Genomic DNA, 21,430 nt, shown 5'->3' on the forward strand with positions numbered 1-21,430 from the left:
ACTGGCTCAGCTGCAGCAGCCCCACTCCAGGTTTTGCAGAGGCAGCTGGTGGGTGTGGCACTGCCTCACTGTGCCTCCTTTCCTCTCGTTCAGCATCTTGCAGCTAAGCTGGGTCAGGAGCTTTCCTGCAGTGCCATTCTCCACATTCTGCCGTGGAAAGGGGTCACAACTCAGTCCAGAAACCAATATGCATCTAAAGGAGCTTATGCAAAAGAGACCTGGCCCCTCTGGTCCCCCAGGTGGAGCACATGTGATTCGGGCACATAGAAAAGCTAGTAGGATGCAAGTGGTGTCCTGTCCTCATGCATCTCTGTGCAGAAACAAAATCCCACCATTCATTCACAGGAACTGTGTATACAATACCATAGTGTCTCCAGGTGCTTCTGCTGCAGCCCTTGCAAGGCAAGGCCACAACTTGCAGCAATTCATCTCCATATCCGTGCTTATTCTTATGCAGCCCATGCCCAGGAGTATCAGTGTGGCAGAAGTTCCTGGTAGCCTAATCTGTAAACTGCAGCTGATATTTCCTAGAGATAAGTCTGGAGGTGGTGGCCTGATCACTGTGGGAAGAGGCGAGGACATGAGCCAGAGGAGGAAAGAAGAGCAACCCTATTTGCTTTGTTTCTGCTGATGGCACTCTCCTGCTGCCTGTCTCCTTCTCACCCTGGCATACTAAACTGGACTTTCACAGAAGTGTCTTCATTTATATAAGAGCCATGGGCTGGCCAGTGAGTTCATGGGGGAATTTCTAATGAATAGGGCACCTTTACATCCTTCACGCCAAAGGTCATGAAGAAATTTGTACAATAATAAGAAGCCACAGTGTGAAGCTGTGCATGAAATTCGATTTCTCTGTGTTCACATTGGTTTTGTGTTTAAGTGCTTTGGGTTTTAGTGTCATGAATATATACAGTGTGCTTCAGGCAGAGTTGTCCAGTGTTCACTATAACCTAATTGTCTTTGCACTGAAGTCGGAGAAGTTAGGTTAACATTCAGTATTTCTGATTAGCCACATGTTCAAATACTTTTGTCTTCTGGAAATTAATTTCCATATCAGTGAAATTCTGTCTAAAAGTTCAGTAGTTTTGCAGCTCATTAGTGTAACTAGAATCAATTGAATAACACTGATAAAATTGTTTAAATATAAGTTTCTTAAAGTAATAAACTTCAGAATTTCAAAGTCTATCTGTAGTAAACCTCCTCATGGACTCTCAGACAGTGACAGACTGCTCCAGAAACCATGTTAGTAACATGCTGGGCATAGTAAATATGTTTATCTTTTCACCCCTTGGTTTGACACACAGGGTATGTTGAGGTAAACTGTGATTGAAAGAGCAAAATATCCTACAGATTATGGGTGGTGGCACTTGCTACTCCAGTATTACGACACTTCCTTTGTCTCAGGATGAATCTGTCATTGGTAGCTCCTAACCTTCCGATTTCCTCTGCTGGTTTTTCATTTCCTTGGTAGTCACTACCTCTTTTCTCTTTATTGACACATGCTTTCTGGCTGCAGGAAATCAGACTAATATACTTTGGCTGGCAGGACAGGAGAGCTGGCTATAGATGTAGGGTATCTTCACTTTCTGTGGGTTGTAGCAATACTTTCATTAGCTCTGGCGTACATCCAGAAATGGACTTTCAACCAGAAAACACTAAACCAAAACCAACTAACCAAAAATCCCTTCATAAAAACAAACCCCAACATGGCCAAAGGATTGGTGAAGTGCTAAAAAATGGATGTGCTGAATAAGCAGAGGAAGGTGCTTGATGATGAAGAGTTACAGATCATTTTGTACCACAGAAGCTCCTTTATACAGAAAGATATACTCAGGAGATACTCTGGCAGCAGCGAGCTGTGGGAGGGGGCAGGTGAAGTGGGAAGACCCTTGTAGGAGCTATTAGAAACTGTTTTTCCTTAAGGCATACCTGTTATTTGCAGTGGATTTTTCGATCAGCAAATAATGGTGCAGAGAACAGGATGGATTTCTGCTGCGCAGATGTCCCACCTGAGCTGGGACAGCTGTACCTCTGAGGGGAGGAAAGGCTGGAAAGCAGTGTAGAGGGATAGCATCCTGTTAGCACTGTTCAGATTAATGGGTTTCTTCCCTGACTTCTGGAAGAATGGTGGCCCTGATCCTGACTGTTCTTACAGCAGTGAATCATGCTGAGAAGGTATGTCAGACTTTGATGATTTCTGAGCTCCAGTTTCCTGCCATGTGTAAATTTGTTTGTTCAGATAAGATATCTAGTGTTCTCATATAAGTGATAAGTGTTTCCTTAACCTATGTGACTATAAAATGTGCTCAGTTGGTTGTGATCAGCAAAGATTCAGAGAAGCACTGCACTGAATGAAATAGCCTGAAAAAAAACTCAGCTGCAATTTAATGATGTTAGTTTTTCAGAAACAAACAAAAAAGCCCCACTCCTATTGCCATGTGGTTTAATGTGTATCCAAAAGCATAAGACTACCATGGCAAATACAGGACTAGATGTTGCCTCACTTGCTCACAATAAGTGATTTCTTACTAATTTCACATTTTTAGTTAATTTATAAAGAGGAATTTATTCTGTTCACAGAATACCAATTTCTTTATCTACTAGAGGAATTACTTCTGTTATATCTTACTGAAAGGATTTGTTTGAAGTTGTTCTTCAATATACTTTTCAGTACTGCTCAGCAGTTCCCATTTCATCAACAATTAGAGGCAGCAGGAATATGGGGATTAAGTTTGTCCTGGAAAACACAAGAAGCAAGAATTAGAAAATCAATGCCTTTCATTTTGAAAACTTCAGCTTTCACTTGTGCCTTCAGGGCAATTTTTTTTTCCCGTCTCATTTCTTTTGGATTTCAAAAAAAGGGATGCATGTAGGATGGATTGATCAAGTTCCAGGTCAAGAGGCCTATATGTGCCAGTGATTGGAGAACCAAAAAACCCCACTTCTGCAGTTAGGTGTTACACTTAGATTTATGGAGTAATAGCTGGGATGAAGGCTTTTCTAAAATTCTGGTAGTCTGGGCTCATCTTCCAGGCAGCATGAGAATAACAGCTTGGGACCTGGGACAAGAGAAGCCAGGAAAACCAGCATACATACCCACATATGGGATTTTTTCCCCTTTTACTCTCGATTTAGTCATAGCCTTCTACTCATGTAAGAAGCTTTTATTCTTTCTTTCATGGCCCACAGAACCTGTAATACTCAGGGGGTGTGTCAAGTGCTTTTGCTTCTGTTTAACAAGCTGTGTTCCGGGTTTTCATCTGGTCTTGTTTTCAGCAGGTACTAATTCATTATCAGAGGGAGGAGTAAGACCTTTGGCAAAGAAGTCTTTGTCAGGGTGCAAGCAAGTTACAAGAAAGGATCCAAAAACACAGGAAACATACCTGGGCATCAGGGTCAGCCTTGATCCCTCCTAATTCTCCAGTGTTTGAAGTTAGGTGAAGTGCACAAGAATCAGTGTCACTGCTAATATTTTATTTCCACTTTTCATTTACGCTGTGTGAATGTCTACATGTGAAATGGGAGAAACACTAAATGAAGACTGTGGCATGGTTAGGACCAGCTCCAAAAAGGCTTCTCAACCTAATACCTTAAAAGTTAGGGGTAACCTTTGTTAAGGTTTTTTTTCACTCAAAAAGAAAAAAGTGACTGCAACAAATATAACAAATTCATCAATAACTGTTTACTATGCTTTCTTTTCTCATCATGTTTATCCTAATGATGATTAATTCTGCTTCATTAGAAGTCTTTGTCCGGGGAAGAATAGCAAGGAAATTGCAGGTCATGAACAAACTAGGTAAAGGCAGTCAGGTATAGAAAATATTCACAGCCTCCTCTAAAGCAGTTTTAAATGTGCTTGAGTATTCATGCTCTTAAATTATCAGCTCTCCCTCATCTTACTACTGAAAGAATATTGAAAAGATGCAGCCGGCCCTTAGAGAGATCCCCTAAAAAAATAATACTATTTTTAACAAAAGCATGTCTTTGTTATTTAAAGGATTTTTCATCCTCTTAGGAGAACCTTAATCTTTTCCATGAATTATCCACTTATGGAAAGAACTTCAGCTTTTATGCTATTTCAAACAGATTGTGAGGCACTGAGGAGGAAGCCTGTTGTAAACAATATCTCATGGATGATATTTAAAAATACTATTTTATAGCATATCCCTGAGCGCTACCTCTTTGGAAGATGGCTTTCTTTCATTTCTCTTTCTTATATGAAATTTTAATACTTTACCAAGTATTTTACATTTTTTTCTTCTGAATATTTTCACTGGAAGACTGCAGGCATCAGAGCAGAAAGTTGGAACAAAATTCATCTGAAATCCATTGCTCAGTTTCATGCCGGACTTTGATGACTTATGTTAAATGAACTGATTTTTTTTACCCTCCTTGGTTTTGGAAATGAAGTTGATATTGCAGACATTGGAAGTTACTGCTAGTATAAATAGCCTACCAGGAAAAAATGAGGCTTCTGTCTAATAAAATGAGGAAAGGTGTTTGCTTTCCTTTTAATGCAGATACCAGGGTGCTATTTAGGATGAGAGGGTGATGCTGTTGACTTGTCTGCCTTCTTCCTTTCTGACTTTGGCAGGCCTTTTAATTTCTTTTACTTTGCTTGAGTAGGTTTGTACAAGGTTAAGACCTCTGCTGAGTAATGTGCTGTCATGTTTTAATACTGAAATCTAAGTCAAATTCAGTTAAATAAATGTTGACTGTGAAGGTCTGGAAGTAATTAGAGAGGTAGCATTCCTTACACTGGTGATCAATCTAGGCTTTGCCTTTTTGCCTCTTACGCATGTTAGGACTGATAGAATAGATCATTTTAACACTGAAACTGGATAATTTACTTTTAATTACTACAGATTTACAAATGCCATTTCATGATCTTGGAACTCATTGAACCTGTTACAAAACTGTTGGCATTTCTGTTACCAACACTAACTGTATGTTCTCCATCTCAGTAATTTCTTATTTTCTAACACTGAACTTTCACAGGCAATTATATTTTTCTTTGGAATGATCACTTTGGATGATTAAAAAAATAATCAAAATTCATTAAGTTAAATTTTAAGTCTGGGAAAGTACTTAATTGGCTGTTGTAGTAAGGTGCAATATATTTTGCCAGCTACAGCTAAACAGAAAATACAATCACCATATTATTTGAAAAGGGCCAAATTAATCCAGATTCCTTTTTGTTTCAAATAAGAAACATTTGCAATGAAATTTTACATGCATGATGGATAGCTGTCGGAACCAAGAAACTTCTATTTTCTAATATGTTTTCACTTCTGTTTTCTAACGTGTTTTCAATTCACATCATTACTATAGTTTTTTGCTGTGGATATAGGTCTCTGTCAATCTACAAGTTATCAGTTACTACAGTAAAAATGTTTGATCTTGCAAGCCTGTGAACACTAGAACAACTGCCACAGGACATGCCACGCTTCAGGATAGATTTTACATTCTCTTGCCTTGCTGAGTTGCGAGGGATGCAGAACACCTCCACAGCATACATTCATGTTGCTGCCTCGCTACAGACAGTGCAGATCAAGCAGAAGATATGTTCCCTTCCCCCAGCCTCCCAAGATACTAAGGGTTTTGTTGCAGATGTTTTTTGTGTATGCATATAGAGACACAGTTTTTGACAATGAATCTTGATTTGCACCGGTAAAAATGCGCACAGCATTTTTCTGTAAGGGACTGTCTTGCTAAGTAAGCTGTGGAAAGAGAACAAGGCTGGTAATTTACTGTGAGTTTCTACAGGGTGACGTTACCTCATGCAAATGACCACCTGGCTTTCGGGTCTTAATCCCTTCTGATAGTGGAATGAAGGGATCAAGAAGCTCCAGGGTGAGCATCATCATTTGTTTTTCTTTTGTTCTCTTTCATTATTAATCTGTATTTAGTATTTTTTTCTTTTGCAATTTCCTCTGTGAAGTTCAACTAATTAAACTTTCAACTCTCTATGAAAGTGCTATCTAACATAAGGGACTTCTTCCTAAGTTCCTGGATAAAATTCCCTAAATACACCCAGCAGCAGTCAGACAGACTGCTGTTGCGGAGACAAATCTGTCTCTGGGTGTGATGAATGTAGTTCCATCTTTGGATACGTTCCACTTGGATTTTCTAATTCTAAAAATAGTCGGGAAACTGGTGCCAGAAGCATGTAGATGAATGATTGTTTGGCTCTTGTGCAAGAAACTGAATAATGGTAACTACTTTGTTTTCAGTTTCCACGTTCTGCAATAGATTAGTTAGAAGAACTGGGTTAGATTATCTGGAGCTTATCTGAAATTCTCTGTACGGCTGTACTGCTTACTGTGCTTTCTGATTATGAAACAGGAAAGGAAGTAGCCCTACTGGGGCTTAAATTCTGAGTCATGAAAAACAATCACATCCCTGAAACTGGTCTCTTATATATTTGCTAATACTCTGTCAAAAAAATGAAAATAGACCTAACATACAGACAGGGCTGGTATCTCAGGGGATATCTAAGCAAGGCTTGAAACTATTAAAACAGTGCTTAGTTCATTGCTGTCAGGGGAATTACAATGGGAAATTACATTCCTGAATAACTGAAGTCTTAAACATTAAAAAATCAAAAGCATATTTGAGGTATTTGCATAATATTGTTAAATATGACAGCTTCTGTGCTATTTTTGCCAGGCTTATGACTTCTTGTACAAAACAGGTAGATGCTCACCAGTAGATGAGCCTTTCTTATTATTTGTTTTTAGTTCTTTAACTTCATTTAATGTAATCTAAATGCTGAACTGTAGTTGCCTACCACTCCCTTTTTTTCCTCATCTCTGACAATTTTATGAACCACACAAGAAAAAAATTACCAGATTGTTGCTCTACTGAGTTTATTTACCAGGTGTATCCAGACAAGGTAACTCTGAAGTATCATTTTAGTATTTGAAGTAATTTCATGGTGATAGTGATGTCATGTTGCTTATTCTACAGTACAGAGAGACTTTATCTCCAAACACCCCTTTGCAAAAACCAGAGATCCAGCTGAAGGGACTTGCACAGAATAAAAAAAGTATTTTTATTTCTTTACCAAGTCCAGAGCAAAGGCTAGACTGTGGTTTTCATGGGCTGCATTCCCTTTAAATCCATAAATCACAGTTTGGATCTCTGAGCATTGCAATAAAATTCAGTTGACTTCTTAGGCAAGCCTCCATACAGAAATTATGCTTTCAACACAGCAGAAGGTAGAGTGCAACTCAGGGTTAAGTCAAAATGATGAGTGGAGTTTACTGACAATGATATTAGAACTTTGATGAAGAGTACAACTATATCAAAAAGGACTATTTATGTCCTTTAAGGTAAGCTATGAAAAGCAAGAACATCTTAGCACTAACTGTAATATTGTTAGCTTTTGGCAATTGAGAGCAGACTCCATGACATTTAATATTGCAATTATATTTATTTTTAAGTGGAAAAGATTGAGGAAAGCAAAAACCAGTAAAAAGAATTTTCTCAGTAATTTTTTTCATGTAACTGCCACTTTGTAGTGGTTAGCATGTTGTGAATGGTGGGTTAGACTAAAAGCACAGGCTGTCACTTGAACTAGAGAGAGGAACTGGAAAACAGGATAGTATGATGAGGCCCATTGTTAACGGAACTGCTGTACCCTTGGTATCCCTTAGCAGGAGAGTCCAATAAGGTAATTTGTTTGAGTGGTACAGTGATGTAAGCAGCTGGAGCTGGGTGACTGCAAAGGGACCCTGAACAAAGAAATTCCTGGGCAATTATATCCTTACAGTTGGAGTTTCCCACATCTCATGCAACAGTTTAGGCCAATAATAATAATAATATTAAGGTCTGGTGTCTTCTTCATTGGGTTTCTTCGCTCTTTCTAGGCAGGCTGTTTTTTCTCTTATCTCTGATGTTGTGGTTTCTGCTGATGGTTGTAGCTTCCCTGTCTTGCAGCTTGAACGAGCTTTTGAGGCCCTCTTTCAGAGAATGAGATAAAAATTCAACATATCTACATGCAAGTTCACAGCTCGAGGCCTAAGGCTTCAAAATTTAGCTACTAATGCTAAGCAGTTAACTACAGACGGTTTCAGTCCAATGTTCCTTAACATCTACAAAGACTCTAAAGTCATACTCCATAAGGTGTGTGGGTAGGTGTAAAAAGGGGAAGAACTTTCCCTTCCAGAGTGGGATAAGGAAGCAGGTACAGGTACAAACCTCCCTTATAGCAGAGAGTGACTTCTTTCTTCCCCTGCAAGTCACTAGCTTCTGACATAGGAGAATCGCACAGCTACAGTCACCTTCTGTTGTTTTTCTACAACTGTCAAGGTTGGCCAAATATTAAGTAATAAACATACGTGACAGACAGCAGTCCCCCTTTCCCCACATCATACAAAGAATCTAGGTAGAGCTCATGATAGCTCCCCCCCCAGCCAAAAAGAAAACCCCAAACAAAACCAAAACCCAAACCTTCAAAAAAATCAAACCATAAAAATTCTGGAACAACTGCTGTTACTCTAAACCTAAAAAACTACACATGTTTGTAACATACCTGTGCTTTATAATGTAGTGTCATTGTAGTACACCTTTCACATTGCCTTTAGCAATTGTCAGTTATGCAGTATGGTTCATTTATTATAAGTAAACACAGTAGTATTTCACATTTCAATATGAACTGTGTTTTTATGAAGCCTTGATTTCTCACACCTACAACTGAATTCTAATGGGTTCCCTAGAACCTGCGGAAGCTCTAATCTGATATTTTAAACTAAATGGACAATCTGTTATGTTCATCTTCTGCTCCACTAAAGTTCATGGCACACTGTCTGAGTCCAGTTTGCTTAAATTATTGATCTGGGAGAAAAGGCCTTCGAATGTTTTCTAAAAAGCCTTAATTCTGAACAGAAAAGGCTCAAGTGTTTGCAAGCATTCAGTTCTTGTCTGTAACACATAAATAACAAACCTATGCATTTAAAATGATTTACAAAACAGTTTTAAAATCACTGTTAAATGTCTGTTTGGGTTTTCTTTTCAAGCATTAATTTGTCCAAATGGTTTAGCTTGAAAACGCATCTTCTCTATTCAGCTCCAGTAATTATTTTAGCAGCAGCAGCCTGCTATGTTGCCAGATTTCAGCTTGCAAATTAGGGCAATTGCCTGAGGCTGTAAATCATCCTGGGGGATTTGTGGATGTCTGTCCAGCTGCTATAGTTTTGCATGTATGCAAGAGAACAATTTTTAAGAATAAGTTCTTCACAGCAGTATCTTGCTTGCTTTACATGTGAGCATGTAAAGCAGAAGATCAGTAAAATATGTAAAGTACAGTGCTACACTTCTAGTGTGCTTTTGGAGCCAGCTCCCTGTTTCTGGTTAACTGCTGTAAAGCTCATTTAGCTCTTCACTAGAAAAAAAGCCAGCATCTGTTCTGTTTTTTTCCATCTGGTGAAACCAGAACTTTACTTTAGTTGCCCAAGAAAATAATATTTACTCAGATGTTCTAAAAACTTTCTTATCTGCTAGAAAGAGATTTAGTCAGTATCTACTGCAGCAACCTTTTACCATGTTGGTGCGGGGACATAGATTATCTAGAAATATCCCCTTGAAGTCAATACTGCCCTGCCATAAGGGGTTCATGGTGGATAAAAGCTGCCAACTCAGCTTTGCATACCTCCCACTTTCCTGGTAGGCAGCATAATTAATAAGCACAATTCAGATAGGCCTGATCCTGCAGCACAGCATAAGGTGACTCCTACAGAGCCAGAAAATTATGAACAGGCTTTATATAAGTGCTAAGTATCCGTTGCTTTGTTATTTTAATGAACACAGGTCTTACAGAGGGGAAGAACTAGCATTAATCTGGAATAGGCATAAAGCAACAACTTCAGTGCATCATGAATATGTGGTGCTTGTCCTGAGACAAGCTGAGAGAACACTCTCACAGCTTCCCTCATAAACATTTTTGGTCTCATCCCTGGCATTTTTCATGACATACTGTTCTGTAGTGCGGTCTTAAAAATTGACTTGAGATAAACAGCCCTGTTTATTTGAAAGAGAAATTATGCAACGTGGTCTAGTGAAAGGTGTCCCTGCCCATGGCAGGCAGGCTGGAATGAGGTGATCTTTAAGGTCCCTCCCAACCCAACCCATTCTGTGATTCTATGATATTTGCCTGGTTACTGATTTAAACTGTTCAAAGCCATTTTTGCACAAGCAAACAGGAAAATGAAATTAATTTGTTCACAGGTGCTATGCATGTGCAATATGAGCTATTATGGTAATCAGAAATGCGTCAGGTCCAGGGGAGTCCTAGATTCATGTTCGGATAAGACACAGGCCACACACAACACTGTGCTGCTCCTCAAGCCTTCCTGTACCATCACAGGCAAAAACCTATGCAGAGGCGCTGCCACATGGCCCGTCAACACTAGTGAAGTAGCTATGTGCACTTGCATTGCCATATGGTGCTATGAAATTAGACCACTACCTCTTTTGTCAATGATATATCTAATTGGTAGGTCTAATACAAATATGTATCCAATATCAGTATATCTAATTTTGAGAAGTATTGGGTGCTTTTCTTAGAAGATACCTTATTCTATGAATAACTCTAAGAAGTCTCTATTCTGTGAAAATCTGTATTGTGTATTCTGATTTGAATAGCCTGAAAACTTTTAGGAGTATTGTACATGATAGCTGATGTAGAAATACTTATCAAAGTGAAGTTTACATGAATTGAAATAATGAAGAACACTTGTGCTACCCCAGAGGGCCGTGATATTTCTACCACCCACCTACTCCTATTTATTTAGTGAAAAGATGAGGATGTACAATAAAAAGGATACATACTTGTCTTGAATGCTTCCCTTGAGAAGGTTTTTTTTACATTCTTCCACTTTCTTTCCCTGTGTTGTTTGTAACTTCCAGCTGACCATTCTGCACACATTTTTACACACTCTTGCAGTGTCAGGCAGTAGTTCCCTAACCTACCAGAGATGATCTTGAAGAATGAAGGTTTTTCAGCCACCCAGACTTCATTTTACTCTGGTTCCCTGTAGTCTATATCCTGTATCTATGTTAAAAAAAAAACCAAACAAACCAACAGGTTAGGACTTCTGCTTTGTTTTCCTCTATCTTTTAGATATTTGATGCAAAATAGAATGACATCTGAGTTCTCTACCATTCCTCTTACTGCCAAAATTCAGGAACATAATTAATTATTCTCACTGTGGGCCTTGATAGGAAATTCACCATAGTTCCCCCATATGATGGTGGATCCTTTTCACACAATTTATTTTTGCATACATAGAGAACATTTCATACAAACAGGATAAGCATAGTTATCTTTAAAAAAAGCCTAGTCAGAAACCATTTTCAGTAATAAACAAGTCCAAATGTAACCAACAGCTGCAAGAAACAAATTATTCTCACTGTTAACATCAGTGTATTTGTGCATTCTTAGAGATGCATACAAGTTTTCGTCAGTCTTTCAGAGATATGTTAATGCCTGTATTTTCTCCTGGGTTTGAGCCACACTCTGTAATGAAAGTTATTATGTCTTTTCACTCTTTTGGCTGTCTGGATGCTAGTTTTCTCCACCCCATTCACTTCAACCACCACTTTTCATTTATGGTTATCACTATTCCATAGCAATCATGCGTTGATATCTTATTTATGTATGCCATATATGTATTCCTTGCAGCTATTCTCCTTTTTACACTCCTCACTGATGTAAAAAGGTGTTAGACGTTTATAAAGTGAGTATAATGGCCTACCTTGAGATCGTAGCAACGGGAGTGCAAGAGCTGAAAGTCCCTATAGTAAGATGCTGTTAGTACCTACTTTGTGGTCAACTACTGTCTGGACAGGAGGTACAACAGGATGTAAGATTAAACAATAACTTAGTAGTAGCTGATAGGATAAAGATATAACCTCTAGCTACGTTAGGTAGTTATAATATTAAAAACCATACCTCTAGGAGGAGGCTTTATATGAAAATGTAGGACCACCTTAAGCTAGAAAGAAATTAGGAGATGTGAAATGAGCTTTTATATAGATGACTAATCACTTATTTTTATACAATCATTTTAAATTACAATTTTGTATAAAAGACAATGCATGTTTCCTAAAAGCTGTGCTAGCTGTGTTAGATGCCTAGCACACAATTCTGCAGCATTGAAATAAAACAAGTATCTCAACTGTGTGTTGATTTGCTTATTGCATACCAGATGAAGAACTCAGATTTGGGGTAACATCTTGGTGACCTAAACGGGACAGCTGTAAGGTCTTGCCAGATCATCTTGCTCTCCCTGGCAGCAGAGAAATGGATCACACAGGGTTCTAGCAGGCACCAACCATCTGATCGAGGATTCCGCCAAATCTTCTCCAGTGCTGGAGTGGTAAGCAACTAAAAGGTGCAACACTCAAGATACTTGTATCAATAGCAAAAAGGGGGAAAACACTTGAACTGGTGAGTACTAAATTAGTTTGGTTTTTCCTTGCAGTAGGTTAAAATTTCTCACAAATAAATGCTGGGTATAAGGGGGAAAAGTGTACCTTTGGTAATGAACTCAGAGCCTAGTATGAAAATGAGGTATTGGTTTTAACAGGCTGCAGGAAATAAGTTGCACTCACAAGTAGATGTGTGATACAACGGGGGTGAAAAGGTTAGCTTTGCTTATTTTGTCAGAGCTGAGCACACAAAGGAATTGGTCTAGGTATGGGATCAAACCAATTCATGATTCCTCCCTGTAGCCCTCTAGATTGTATTTTGAAAAACTGGAAACAATTTTGAGGGGGGTCCAATGCATAAAGTTAAAATTAAGAGATATTGCAACCACTACTGGCCAAAGTATGAATTGTATAATGGTGAACTGTGGCTGGAAAATGGGTTGTTGCAGTTTAATACTATAGTACAGTTGACGTTGTTTCGTCACTGACTTGGGAAATGGGATGAAGTTCCATACGCTGATGCTTTCATGACTCTGTTAGAAATCTAAGTATTCAGAAGAAGTGTAAATTAAGGGGAGCAAAGCTGGGCTTTGAGAAGAGACCAGCAGTAGAGTGTAAGCAGAAGCCAATGCAATACCAGATGTATATTTGCACCCTTTGGATACAGAATAGGTTGCAGTGGGAAACAGGTTGCAATAAGTTGCAAATGAAAAGTGAGCAATGCTGCAGACCTCACTTCACTCTGCTGTTCATGATCATTATGTGCATGTACCTGCAGAAAGCCGTGTAATTTAAAAATAAACTAGTAAGTAAACCAAAAGCCTGAAATCACCATGTCCATAAATTTCTAATGCTACATATCCTACTTAGAGCTCTTTATTTTTTTAATGAAACAACTAATTCTTTTCTTGGAAACACAAAGATCTTTAAACCACCATGATTTAGCTAATTAGTCCCTCAACACATCCCAGGAAGTATAACAAATTAACCAGCAATTTCTCCCATTGAAACCTGCATTTTTTCTCTCTTTCTTTGATCATTATAATTACCAGAGGGATTACTGCTATTTGTGCTATCATTTGACGGCTTTAAAATACCTGCATGTGGAGCACAGGGTCATTATGGTTATTTGCTGGATGCATAGATTAAACTAAATCTATTGTGACTAGTTCAGAAAACATTTTTTTCTTCTTGGATGCAGAGAGGGGTGAGAGAACAGTCATAGAAGTGAGAATTTCCTTTCCACAAACTGGTTCTGCATCTCTGCAGATCAGATCTTCCTTCCATTTGTGTGTGTGCAACTTTCTGTAGTTTCTGCATGAATCAGTTTTCTATCCTGAAAGCAGTATAGTTACCAGTACACTGTTGTAATGAAACAATGTCAAAAAATGCCTGCGTTGGCCCCCAGATTTATAACTAACAGCTGTAAAACAGCAGCTTGTAGCACTTGAGTACATGTGGTGGTGTGATATGAAATAGTTTTATTAGGATATTTATATAGCGTTCTCTTCCACAGGCTGAAGGCAGTAGAAGTGTATTTCTTCTGAAAATACAGGCTAATTTGGATTCCTTACCTCTTCTTTCCTTTTTTTTTTTTTTTTTTTTTTTTTTTTTCTGGATGAGTTTTAATGATTGTACTTTACACAAGATTCTCTGTGACATTTTCTATTTTTCCTTCAATTTTCCTGGACCCATTACTTCAGGCTTCATCTATGACATCACAGCTTTGTCATCCTCCAGAAACACTACCAATTGTCAGCCCGGCATTGGAGTGGGGAATGGTCAAGGCCCTCATTCTACTCAGATTAAACCTAAGAAAGCCTTTTAATCAAGATTTCATTGGGAGCATGGGAAAGCGGTACCCCCAGAACTGCAAAGGGTGTTAGCTGCCCATACGAACCTCACTGTGCTGGCTCCACCTCACCATGCTGAAGGTCATATGGGCAGGTCATCGAGTATGCTATGTTACAGATTTTATATCTCTTCAGATATTGCCAATACCATTCTGTATGTTTGTAGGCTGAATTGCAGATAAGCAGCAGTCTGGCATGGTAGTATATAAAACAATTCTCTTTTGCTATGCAAGCAATTTAGGATAGATTTCCCCAGGAGCACGCTTCTCCTGGAAAACAGTTGAGAAAAGACTGTGGTCCTCCTTATTATTGTTGGCAGTTTCTTTACTTTCTTTTTTTGTTTAATATCATGACTTGAAAAGAAACAATTATTGAAATTGTTCCCGTGTAATGAGTAGAAGTTTGTATATGCCACATTCTGAGGTGATCTTAGCTGGCCTCCTTATTTAACTTTCTGTGGATCTATGCTTCTGAACATACATTTTTCAGGTCGAGAATGGGATAAAAGGTGTTACGAACCTTTGTTACCTGGGGCAAAGAGAAAGGGACCCTCCTCCTCACAGGGACTTTAGGGTTTGCAGCAGATACTCCTTTTTTCTCCCTGCAGAAGCATGCAGAAGGTCCCTAAGTAACCAGTAGGCTAAATGTTCTCGTATATGTGTATGTCTGTCACTGGGATAAATGCAGTCCACACCATTTTCTAAGTAGTGCAATATCTGTATCTGTAGTCCTGGAGATGTGTGTGTGGGCAGGCAATTTCTCTCAGAAGGGAAGTATTTACAAGCTGTGCTGACACTTAGGTGGCCTCATTGTAGCACTTGGAACTGAATATAAAGTTTGCATGGTTGTGTCTGCAATCACAGGACATTGGTGGTCTCTCTGGAAGCTGGAGTTCTGGCATAATGTCATCAGAGTCTCAAGAACTATGGCTAGAGGCCTGTATGATTTATCTGTTGGTTCCTGATAGCTAGTTCTGCACAGCTGGGAAAAAAACCTGCAAATTGGTATAGCTTTGTAGTCCTGGACAGCTGGTCATGGTCTTTTCTTTAAAATAAATTATTACTATCCTTCAATGGTGTTTCATTAGGCTGAAACCAGCCTGGATGATGCATGATGAGGGGAACTAGGTTTCAAACTTCCATGCAACTGCTGACAGCTGAGGGGACCTAGACACCAGTTTTTCTCCTAAGTGGCTCAAGCAGTCTCCCTGTGTTGGCCTGATGCTGTTTTCCAGAGCTGCTGATTTTTCTGAAATATTATTTCAGAAATATTTTTATGCTTACTCTAGTGTACTGAATCCATCTGAGAAAGAATTTAAGCATGCTTAATAACAATAAACATTCCTCACAGAGGGCTTATTTATAAAAACATTACACTTTATGGATATTGCATGCATGCAGCTCTTTTCAAAATCAGGCCAGTTATTTAAATGCCAGACTGCATCCTAGTTGACCGAGTCTTAAATTTTGGCTGAAATTACTAAATATTCAACCTAGCTTTCTACTTGTGCTGAACTTGTGTTTGAACTTTACCGGGAAATGATCATTATTACTTATGTAGAACTGTGAAATCTGCCTTTTTAAACTAGAACTAAAAAAAGCTCTGAAGAGGTAAATGTAACCATGATTTGGATATATTCCCCTTATTGTACAAACTTCCATTGTATATCAGTCATAAATGAAAATACGTGTTTGGGAGTTGGATTTTTTTTCCCCCTTACAGCCTTAAAAAATAGATTTGATTTTAGTAAAGATGAAAAAAACTATATATCTAATACACTATTCCACTATAGGTGTAATTTTTTTTTGAAGTAGCTTCCTGTGACATAAAAATCCCTGGTATTGTTAGATGTTTTTCACTTGATAGTGGAAGAAAGCCCAGTATATTCTTCATAACAGTAAATTCCTCAGTTATATTTTGGAGTTTAAACTGCTTCAACTTTTCTTCAAATATCATAAAAGTAGTCTCGTAATTTTCTACAGAAATCTGTTTTGTATTTCAGTCATGAGACATCCTAGGAAAGACTGAGTAATAACTCTGTTCAAATAGACTGTAACAACAAGCATCTGAGGAGGAGCAGTTTCACCAAGAGTTCAATTTTTTAGATCCTTCTGTAGCATCAGTTTGATAGCAAGGTTTTAAAGAGAAGTGCAATTATTTGTCCCTTCTATCTTCACAGTATTGGGGCTTTTCTTAAAAAGGTCACTGAAAGAAGTATATGGCTATTTAGACACCTTATTTCATTGCAATGACAGCCAAAGATTACAAATTTATAAATTATTAGACACTTAATTACTGCCTACTTTTCATTTTAGAATGAACATTCAAAATGTCTTGCTGTAAGCAGTCAACCTGGTAATCTGAATCACTTTCTTGAGAATTAATTTAATATACAAGGACCTTGAATTAAGAGCAGAACTGGAAGCATTTAAACTAAATAGTGTCAGTGTCCTCCCTGGTTGCATCTCCCATGACTGCCCTATTCTTCCTAGCACTAAAGTTACTATAGAGTGAAGAATGTGGAAACCCATGTAGTACCATTCTGGGCATGGTCAGAAACAGAACTTCAGCCTCTGAGGGATTAAAACGCATCTCCCTGTTACTTACAGTGAAGTTCTGTTTTTGAGACTGCCCAGAGCATCCCCATTGTGATACTTCTGAATGTCTAAACACCTGCCTTGCTTTTTAACATTATCAGATCCAAAGGTCTGTGACAACAGGGGAGCAGACATAAACTAAGCGCTGCATTGAACATGACAGGAGAAGGTGCTAATACTTATTCCTCCCAAACCATTTCTGTGCCTGGCTCCTCTTCAAAAACTCAGTAACTAGAAAGCTCACAGAGGGTGTGGGAGTTCTATGGCCAGCTCAGTCTTCAGCCTGAGGGGACTTGAGCATTGTTTTCCTTTCCAGGGACAAGTGTCTGTATCAACAAGTTAGAGGCTGTTGTGCTGGTAACCCTTCCATGTTGGACATAACTGCTAAATAGCCTGTAGTCATAGAACAAAAACAGTGAACATAATTATATTGCCTAGTGATGAGGGACCGACTTGGAAGAAAGGAAACCTAATTTCCAGCCTCTGTTCCAGTTGTTATTTAAGCATCTTATCTAATGTCTCTTTCATTTGTATTCAAGCAGCTGAGAACTGCTTTTGTTAAATTCTGGGCTGCAAGACCAAAGAGACTTCCAAGAGTGAGAAGGATGTTGTGCTTTAAACCAGCAGAAAATAAACAGAATATGTGAATATGAGAAGTACATTGCACATGCTGTTTAGTTTTTCTGCAAGTGTAACCATGTTAGTGCCATATTCCGGCACAGTGTCTTTTCTTTAAGTGTATTATTTATAAAATTACTTTGTGTAGCAGTTTGTTTTTCTTATTTTTTAGCAAAGCCTTCTTGTACCTACTTTCAAAAATTCAGGGTGTAAGAGTGGATGCTAACAGATGTGGTTTCAAATTATTATACATTTAAAAGATGTTTCTATTTATAGTACAAAATCACAATAAACATAAAACACATCCTTCCTTATTTTCTTCCTGAGCATGAATTTCAGAATGCAACAATTTAAAAACAATCATATTTTCTAGTAATATCGTCTCACATCTTTAAAAGGAAGATGAAAAAGGAAAAAAGAAAAAAAAATTAACAGGCCAGCATATTGCCAGGTGAAAGCAAACGGGTTGTGCTGGATTGTCCAGCTGAGAAAAAAAGTCATACGACTGTTTGTTTGGTTTGTATTTGTGGGTTTTTTTCCCTGGTGAAATTCATGCCTTCATTCTGGTTTCTGTTACCTAAATAAGATGTTTTAGCATATTGGATGCTTTAGAGGTGGAATGGTTTTGTGGTCTGAAAGTTAGGCTGAGGCTAAAGAGCTAAAAGAGGTTCAGTTCCTTGCTTTGAGTTTCTAAGTGATGCTGGACAAATTCCTAGCCTCTAGCCCAATTGCATATTTCTTGCTTATTGATGTCTCGACTACAGGAATAAGGAATATACAGAAAATAAAGAATATACTCCTTATTTAGTAATTTCTTAATGCATGGAGTATAGAGGTTGATGTAGTGTCAAGAACAATTTTTACTGAACACTGTATGTATGTAAAACTGTGGGTTCAGATTTTAAAATTTCATAAAATTGAACCGATATTGCTTTTGGGTTGCACTTATGTTAATATATCTTGTTTTGTTAATGGCTGCTTTAAGTTTTGCTTGACATTATTTTCCATAACCAATGATATCTTTGCCTGTGTTTCTAAGGAGCACAACAAATGTAACTATTTCCTCTTTTTAATTTAATGACAAATAGAATGAATAATCCCTGCAGAATCCAGTTATTTAAGGCTTATTCAGAGGAATTCAGCCAATGTAGGGAGCTTAAACTGAAGAGGATTGATTTGAATATGCAACCTCAAGAAGCTGATGTTGGTACTGTCTACAAATGCCGGCTACTAGATACTGCAAATGGTGACAAAAAGGTGTCTCTCTTTCAAATAAGAGACTGTACCTTCCAGAAAGTAGTGCCTATGTATTACAAAGAATAGTTTACATTTCTACCCACTGCTTCATAGTGTATACATTTCAATGATGTCCTCAGGAAGAGGGACAAATAGAAGAATGTGAAGTGGCTTCTAAATAGCTGTGCTCAGCTCAGTAGCTATATTGAGATAATTGGTTTAGCTCAGGGGTCCTCAAACTTTTTAACCAGGGGGCCGGCGCGGATGCAGTGGCAGGCAGCCATCTGCGGCTGCTTGGTTTCCCCCCCAGCCCCCGGCGGGGGGGGCGGGGGGGTCTGTAAATACCGGGGGCCGGACTGAGGAGCCTGGGGGGCCGTATCCAGCCTGCCAGCCATAGTTTGAGGACCCCTGGAACTTTAGCTTCTGTGTTAGAAATTTAGCACCACTAGAGTTTCCACTTTGTTACTGGCTGAATCTGTTTGCATGTTTTTTCTGAGGGACCAGGTTAGAAAGCCTGCACTATGCTAAGAAAGAAAGTAACATTGCTCAAAAGTTGGTTCTGGGGCTCCTGCTGTATAGTCCACCCCAAATAACAGCTCTGGGGTCAACAGTCTAATGCTAGGACTTAACCATCCAGTCCTATGGGATCTCAGGGAGGCATTACTTCTTCTGTATAAATAAACACAAGTATAAAAATTCAGTGGCAATTTTTAGACTGTCTAGACTCTCATATGGAAGCTGACACCTGCTTTAGTTACAACCCTTTGCTAAATGGCATTTCCATCTTCCTTTCCCAGAGGCACCCTAGTAGTCTTCAGGATGTTCTGCCTCAGCTGCCTTAGGTAAATAACACTTTTCTTCCTTCCACCTCTTTCAAACTAATTGAAATTACTTACACACACATAGCACCTGGCTTTGACCTGTGAGAAACTATTAAGTTTCCAGCCAAATTTCATCACAGACAGCAACCAACAGGACTATGAAGGAGGGTGCTGAGCCTGTACAGTTGGGACCAGCATGCCACACAGATTCAGAGGTATGGCTGAAATGCAAAAAACTAAAGTTGCTTTCATCTATAGTTGTATGGCAGATACAGTTTGTTTTTAAATAGTCCTTTCAGTATAAAGGCAGAAATTAAGAGATTCAATATAGGAATTAGTCCTTTCTGTGTTTGTATGAACATGTTCTGAATGTGAGAAGCATCACGTTATTTGTGAGGGACCCATCTTGTTTAAATAGGTTGCATATGGTTACATAGTAAACATGCAACTGCTCTTGAACCAAAATTTCTCTTTAATACTAGTAGATATTACAGCTATGCTAATCATCTTTTATTCAATGCTTGCTAACTAACATATACCTATTAATTCCACTAGATTTACCATGGTCTTTACACCATCTCTATAAAAGTTACTAACAAAAAAAAGTACAAATAGAGCATTCAGTATCTCCAATTTCTAAAGCACTTTTTATACTTAAATTTTAAATTTGTCTAAATTTTAATTAAATGTTATTAATTCAATTATATTATATTTAATTTAATTCTTATAATAGAGAACACTTACAGCATCTTTAAAGATTTTAATTGCACTTCATCAGTGATGGAGATGTTTAAGGCTCCTTCAACAAAAAGATTCAGCTTCTTCCCTGCTATGTGCTTAGAAGTGATTGGACACAAACTTCCGCTTCCCATGGATGCCCAAATGATTGGTGAACTGCATGCAGGTACATTTGATATAAAAATAATTTAAGACTACATAATCATATTTCATCACCTGCTCAGTAAAAAAAAAAGGCATATTTGATGATTAAGAACATCTCTATGCTCCTACTGAAGTTATGACTGTAACAGACAGGTGTACATGTTAGATTTAATTTAACTTGTTTGGGCAGTGTAGTCATGGAAGCTCATCACAGCTCTGGATTCATCATGGCTAAGCAGCTCTGAAGCAGACCCTGGACATGCATATGGTTAGCTAGCTAAGTTTGGTGCATCATGTCTTGTGGTATAAAACAGCCATTTAACAAAATCCTCACACTGTATTTCACCCACCAGCTTTCCGACACTTAGTCGCCATAAGCAAGCCGGAGACCACTTCCACTCCTGTGAGGATGTACTGATGTCTCACAGAGGATTTAAGTGATCCAATATAATCGATTTGACATGTAGACCATAAAGTTTTCTCTTCATTGATATGTAGAGGTGGTGCTTTAGTGGGGTGATCTGCTTTTAATTTTAATCTACAATAGGGACATTCTGTAAGAATAGTTTCACAAGTTTTTCTGTTGATAGGCCAACCTTCACTCTGTGCAGCAGAGTGCTTCTTCACCTGTGTGGCCTAGGTTTTGATGTATGCATTCTCCCAATCGATATCACTCAATATTTAAGGTGATTTTCCTAATTTTAGTTAGCTCATTCACCTTTAGATTCCATTTTGTAGCAGGTTGATTATTCTTAGTGTGAACTTTTACCCTTCCCAGCCTGAAAAGTGGTTTCCTGGGTACATCTAGTAATAATTGCCAGTCTTTGCTTCACCAAACTGGGGATCTATTTACTTCCCAATTAGAGGTTTCTCATTGACAGGGCCACTGTGTGACACCGGCCCATGCAGCATGTGAGTCTATATAAGTGCTTTTTGCTCCATTCTGCGGTGCCAGAACAACTACTCTTATTTCTCCTACTCGTGCATTGTC

This window comes from Falco cherrug, chromosome Z (assembly GCF_023634085.1).
Source record: "Falco cherrug isolate bFalChe1 chromosome Z, bFalChe1.pri, whole genome shotgun sequence".
Classification (NCBI taxonomy): Eukaryota; Metazoa; Chordata; class Aves; order Falconiformes; family Falconidae; genus Falco; species Falco cherrug.